The sequence below is a fragment of the Drosophila subpulchrella genome, unplaced genomic scaffold (genome assembly GCF_014743375.2).
Source record: "Drosophila subpulchrella strain 33 F10 #4 breed RU33 unplaced genomic scaffold, RU_Dsub_v1.1 Primary Assembly Seq129, whole genome shotgun sequence".
Lineage (NCBI taxonomy): Eukaryota > Metazoa > Arthropoda > Insecta > Diptera > Drosophilidae > Drosophila > Drosophila subpulchrella.
Window position 1 is genome coordinate 57,712 of NW_023665471.1, and position 7,289 is coordinate 65,000.

Here is a 7,289-nt window from a genome sequence, read left to right on the forward strand (position 1 = left end):
AATTCATATGCATAACATAAGTTTTGACCAATACGAGGAGGGGCCCGCCAACGACCACCTCCCTATAGTAGTTTTTTACCCCACGCACTATTGCGTGCCTGTTTACAGTACTAGTGCCAGCTATCACTAGGTTTTATATATCGTGTTTCAGTGATATATGGGTAAATTCTACCATTTATTCTTATGTATATGGCATTTCTATGCCATATTTATACAATCCATTCATATCTTAATGTATATTTATTATATTATACATTATTATGCCTTATAGGTATTATACCTATAAGCCATATCCATACGATTCATTCACTAGTGCCGCCCCTCACTAGGTTTATAATTGTTATATCATTGATATACAATTTATTTCTATATATATGGCATTTATATGCCATATCCATACAATGCATTCACATTTCAATGTATATTTACTTGTTATACATTATTATGCCTTATAGGTATTATACCTATAAGCCATATCCATACGATTCACTTATATAAATATATGTATATTTTTTCTATACATAATTTTTTTTTACTTTTGTATGGTTTTCTATGCATATCCATAGTTTATATGGATATGCTTGGCGTTCTATATAGTATTGACAAATTCATATGCATAACATAAGTTTTGACCAATACGAGGAGGGGCCCGCCAACGACCACCTCCCTATAGTAGTTTTTTACCCCACGCACTATTGCGTGCCTGTTTACAGTACTAGTGCCAGCTATCACTAGGTTTATATATCGTGTTTCAGTGATATATGGGTAAATTCTACCATTTATTCTTATGTATATGGCATTTCTATGCCATATTTATACAATCCATTCATATCTTAATGTATATTTATTATATTATACATTATTATGCCTTATAGGTATTATACCTATAAGCCATATCCATACGATTCATTCACTAGTGCCGCCCCTCACTAGGTTTATAATTGTTATATCATTGATATACAATTTATTTCTATATATATGGCATTTATATGCCATATCCATACAATGCATTCACATTTCAATGTATATTTACTTGTTATACATTATTATGCCTTATAGGTATTATACCTATAAGCCATATCCATACGATTCACTTATATAAATATATGTATATTTTTCTATACATAATTTTTTTTTACTTTTGTATGGTTTTCTATGCATATCCATAGTTTATATGGATATGCTTGGCGTTCTATATAGTATTGACAAATTCATATGCATAACATAAGTTTTGACCAATACGAGGAGGGGCCCGCCAACGACCACCTCCCTATAGTAGTTTTTTACCCCACGCACTATTGCGTGCCTGTTTACAGTACTAGTGCCAGCTATCACTAGGTTTATATATCGTGTTTCAGTGATATATGGGTAAATTCTACCATTTATTCTTATGTATATGGCATTTCTATGCCATATTTATACAATCCATTCATATCTTAATGTATATTTATTATATTATACATTATTATGCCTTATAGGTATTATACCTATAAGCCATATCCATACGATTCATTCACTAGTGCCGCCCCTCACTAGGTTTATAATTGTTATATCATTGATATACAATTTATTTCTATATATATGGCATTTATATGCCATATCCATACAATGCATTCACATTTCAATGTATATTTACTTGTTATACATTATTATGCCTTATAGGTATTATACCTATAAGCCATATCCATACGATTCACTTATATAAATATATGTATATTTTTCTATACATAATTTTTTTTTACTTTTGTATGGATTTCTATGCATATCCATAGTTTATATGGATATGCTTGGCGTTCTATATAGTATTGACAAATTCATATGCATAACATAAGTTTTGACCAATACGAGGAGGGGCCCGCCAACGACCACCTCCCTATAGTAGTTTTTTACCCCACGCACTATTGCGTGCCTGTTTACAGTACTAGTGCCAGCTATCACTAGGTTTATATATCGTGTTTCAGTGATATATGGGTAAATTCTACCATTTATTCTTATGTATATGGCATTTCTATGCCATATTTATACAATCCATTCATATCTTAATGTATATTTATTATATTATACATTATTATGCCTTATAGGTATTATACCTATAAGCCATATCCATACGATTCATTCACTAGTGCCGCCCCTCACTAGGTTTATAATTGTTATATCATTGATATACAATTTATTTCTATATATATGGCATTTATATGCCATATCCATACAATGCATTCACATTTCAATGTATATTTACTTGTTATACATTATTATGCCTTATAGGTATTATACCTATAAGCCATATCCATACGATTCACTTATATAAATATATGTATATTTTTCTATACATAATTTTTTTTTACTTTTGTATGGATTTCTATGCATATCCATAGTTTATATGGATATGCTTGGCGTTCTATATAGTATTGACAAATTCATATGCATAACATAAGTTTTGACCAATACGAGGAGGGGCCCGCCAACGACCACCTCCCTATAGTAGTTTTTTACCCCACGCACTATTGCGTGCATGTTTACAGTACTAGTGCCAGCTATCATTAGGTTTATATATCGTGTTTCAGTGATATATGGGTAAATTCTACCATTTATTCTTATGTATGTATATGGCATTTCTATGCCATATTTATATAATTCATTCATATCTTAATTTATATTTATTATATTATACATTATTATGCCTTATAGGTATTATACCTATAAGCCATATCCATACGATTCATATACTAGTGCAGCCCCTCACTAGGTTTATATATCTCATTTTAATTATATATTGGTAAATTCTATTATTTATTCTTGTGTATATGGCACTTATATGCCGCCATATCTATAAAAATGCATTTATATTTCAATGTATATTTTCTATATTATACATTATTATGCCTTAAAAGTTATTATACCTACCATAAGGCGATATCCATACGATTCATTTATATAAAAGATATATGTATAATTTTCTATACATAATTTTTTTTTATGAATATATGGGTTTCCTAAGCATATCCATATAATACATTTAGTTTTATATGGATTAGATTGGTCTTCTTTATTGTATTGCCAAACTCATATTGATAAAATAAGTTTTGAACAATAAGAGGATCAGCCGCCAACCAACCAACCACTGCTACCATTGGAGGAACATATACTTACTTTTTATATGTCCTCTTACTTGAATGGTCCTCTCTTTACTTGAAAATTTCATTACCATAGGAATCTATTTATACATGGAATATGATTTCCACTACTTTTTCGCGTCACTAATAATTAATATGACGATACAGACTTGCTACCATAACATAAGTCTTGAACAATAATAGGAGCAGACACCAACCAACCAACCGCTGCTACCATTGAATGAACCATATATACAAACTTTTATATATGTCCTCTTTACTTGAATTTTAATACCATAGGAATATTTATACATGGAATATGTTTGCCACTTTATCATCGCGTCACTAATAAGATGACGATACATTTTGTTTGTTCAATATTTACTTATATATTGATGTTTCCAATTTAGGTCTTTTATATTTCTTCTTCCCTACCTTACACACCACAAACAAAGTGGCGTGCGATGCTGCAAGCAAGCATAATGATTATGCCCGCTTGCAACATCTTTATTATCGAATCATCAAGCAAAGGATAAGCTTCAGTGGATCGCAGTATGGCAGCTGCTCAACCACTTACAACACCTTGCCTGTTACAAAAGTCGTTTACAATTGATTCTAGGCTTTGTCATTGTATTAAATAATGCTTTTATATGTAACTAGCGCGGCATCAGGTGATCAAAGATCCTCCCAATTTACTATGTTACAAATTACATTGGCATCACATCCATTGTCGTTTATAAAGTAAATTATAAACTTTAAATGGTTTAGAAGCCATACAATGCAAATTGCCCCTTATTTATCATTGCAGTCCAGCACGGATACGACCTTAGAGGCGTTCAGGCATAATCCAACGGACGTAGCGTCATACCACTGTTCGCTCGAACAAGTATTGTGCCATTGGTCCGTACCTGCGGTTCCTCTCGTACTACGCAGGAATGCTGTCGCAACAACGTTTTGTCATTAGTAGGGTAAAACTAACCTGTCTCACGACGGTCTAAACCCAGCTCACGTTCCCTTGCATGGGTGAACAATCCAACGCTTGGTGAATTTTGCTTCACAATGATAGGAAGAGCCGACATCGAAGGATCAAAAAGCGACGTCGCTATGAACGCTTGGCCGCCACAAGCCAGTTATCCCTATGGTAACTTTTCTGACACCTCTTGTTAAAAACTCTTTAAACCAAAAGGATCGATAGGCCGAGCTTTTGCTGTCCCTGTGTGTACTGAACACCGAGATCAAGTCAGCATTTGCCCTTTTGCTCTATGTGTGGTTTCTGTCCGCACTGAGCTGGCCTTGGGACACCTCCGTTATTATTTGAGAGATGTACCGCCCCAGTCAAACTCCCTACCTGGCAATGTCCTTGAATTGGATCATACCTGAGTAATTGGAGTTATACCAAATTTTCAAATCAAAAATACATAAATGCACCGTTTTATTAAAGAATTTGTTTGCGATTATATAACAAACTCGTGATACTTTGATCAAGAAGCTTGCATCAAAACCCAATACCATAAGATATAATAAATATATCCGTATAATGGCTAGGAAATGATACACGTTCCATTTAATCAAGTAAGTAAGGAAACAATAAGAGTAGTGGTATTTCATTGGCGATACCAAACCGAAGTCTAATATCTCCCACTTATTCTACACCTCTTATGTCTCCTTACACTGCCAGATTAGAGTCAAGCTCAAAAGGGTCTTCTTTCCCCGCTAATTATTCCAAGCCCGTTCCCTTGGCTGTGGTTTCGCTAGATAGTAGATAGGGACAGTAGGAATCTCGTTAATCCATTCATGCGCGTCACTAATTAGATGACGAGGCATTTGGCTACCTTAAGAGAGTCATAGTTACTCCCGCCGTTGACCCGCGCTTACTTGAATTTCTTCACTTTGACATTCAGAGCACTGGGCAGAAATCACATTGTGTCAACACCCGCTAGGGCCATCACAATGCTTTGTTTTAATTAGACAGTCGGATTCCCCAAGTCCGTGCCAGTTCTGAATTGATTGTTAATTGATAATCGTTATAATTAATAAGAACTAATTGGTTTAACCCAATTAGTATTCTTAAAAATTTTAGCAAGAAAGTTCCACAATTGGCTACGTAACTAAACTATCCGGGGAACAAGTGACCAACATAAATGCCAGACACTCTATTTACCCAGAACGAGCACATAAACCATGTTATTGTTTCCCAATCAAGCCCGACTATCTCAATCTTCAGAGCCAATCCTTATCCCGAAGTTACGGATCTAATTTGCCGACTTCCCTTACCTACATTATTCTATCGACTAGAGACTCTTCACCTTGGAGACCAGCTGCGGATATTGGTACGGCCTGTTGAGAAGTTTGCGTGTCCCCACCATAAATTTTCAAGGTCCGAGGAGAAAATATCGACACAACAGTATATGTCATGCTCTTCTAGCCCATCTACCATATCTCTCTGCGAAAGACTTCCATGGTAGTACGGCTATAAAACAGAAAAGAAAACTCTTCCGATATCTCTCGACGGCTTCTTTATGGTCGTTCCTGTTGCCAGGATGAGCACGAGGCCCATATTTAATAACAAACGGATACTCAACAGGTTACGGAATTGGAACCGTATTCCCTTTCGTTCAAAATTATTCAAGTATATTAATTAGCTTGATTTATATAATATAATTATATTTGTATGGCATTTGTGTTTTACTTGAAAATTTTCGGCTTTCGCCTTGAACTTAGGACCGACTAACTCGTGATCAACCACTGTTCACACGAAACCCTTCTCCACTTCAGTCCTCCAAGGTCTCATTCGATTATTTGCTACTACCACCAAGATCTGTACCAATGGCAGCTCCATGCAGGCTTACGCCAAACACTTCTACGCATACCATTGTACCTTCCTACTCACTAAAGTTTCAAAATTTATATCACAAGTAATATAAATCATCTACTTTAGCGGTAATGTATAGGTATACAACTTAAGCGCCATCCATTTTAAGGGCTAGTTGCTTCGGCAGGTGAGTTGTTACACACTCCTTAGCGGATTTCGACTTCCATGATCACCGTCCTGCTGTTTTAAGCAACCAACGCCTTTCATGGTATCTGCATGAGTTGTTAATTTGGGCACCGTAACATTACGTTTGGTTCATCCCACAGCGCCAGTTCTGCTTACCAAAAGTGGCCCACTGGGCACATTATATCATAACCTTGAACTTCATATCAAGAAAGTTAAGGTTCTTACCCATTTAAAGTTTGAGAATAGGTTAAGATCGTTTCGACCCTAAGGCCTCTAATCATTCGCTTTACCAGATAAGATTATTTTATATAACATTAAAATGCACCAGCTATCCTGAGGGAAACTTCGGAAGGAACCAGCTACTAGATGGTTCGATTGGTCTTTCGCCCCTATACTCAATTCTGACAATCGATTTGCACGTCAGAACTGTTTCGGTCTTCCATCAGGGTTTCCCCTGACTTCAACCTGATCAAGTATAGTTCACCATCTTTCGGGTCACAGCATATATGCTCAAGGTACGTTCCAGTTAGAGGCATAAATAATATAAATATCATTATACATAACTATATAGAACGCCCCGGGATTGTGTTAATTAGCTATAAATAGTTAAAAAACTAATCCCATTATTAGTCAAGTTAATTACGCTATTAGGTTTATATCCCAATAACTTGCACATATGTTAGACTCCTTGGTCCGTGTTTCAAGACGGGTCCCGAAGGTATCCTGAATCTTTCGCATTGTTAATCATACAAGTGCATATAATAAACACAAAAATCAATGATAATTATGCCATTATATAATTCCGAAAAATTAACGCACTGTATTCATATAAATCTATCAGCACTTTATCAAATTAATAACATTTATTCTGTGTTAAAATGCAAGCAAATTAATTTGAATAAACTATAAGTTATATTTTATGATAAATTTTGTATGCTAATAGATTACAATGTCCTTATATGGAAAAAATGCACACTATTATCATAATATTGTTTAAATATTACAATTTTAATGATGAATTTTCCATAACGGATATTCAGGTTCATCGGGCTTAACCTCTAAGCAGTTTCACGTACTGTTTAACTCTCTATTCAGAGTTCTTTTCAACTTTCCCTCACGGTACTTGTTTACTATCGGTCTCATGGTTATATTTAGTTTTAGATGGAGTTTACCACCCA

General features: G+C 34.8%; 1 non-coding gene across 1 annotated transcript in view; it reads right to left on the bottom strand.

The window, feature by feature from the left end:
* Positions 1 to 3,626: 3,626 nt before the first annotated feature.
* LOC119558698 overlaps positions 3,627 to 7,289 on the bottom strand; it is a 3,971-nt gene continuing 308 nt past the window's right edge. Inside the window, exon 1 of the ribosomal RNA XR_005220370.1 lies at positions 3,627 to 7,289. This exon is cut by the window's right edge and continues 308 nt beyond it. This is a non-coding gene — a ribosomal RNA (large subunit ribosomal RNA).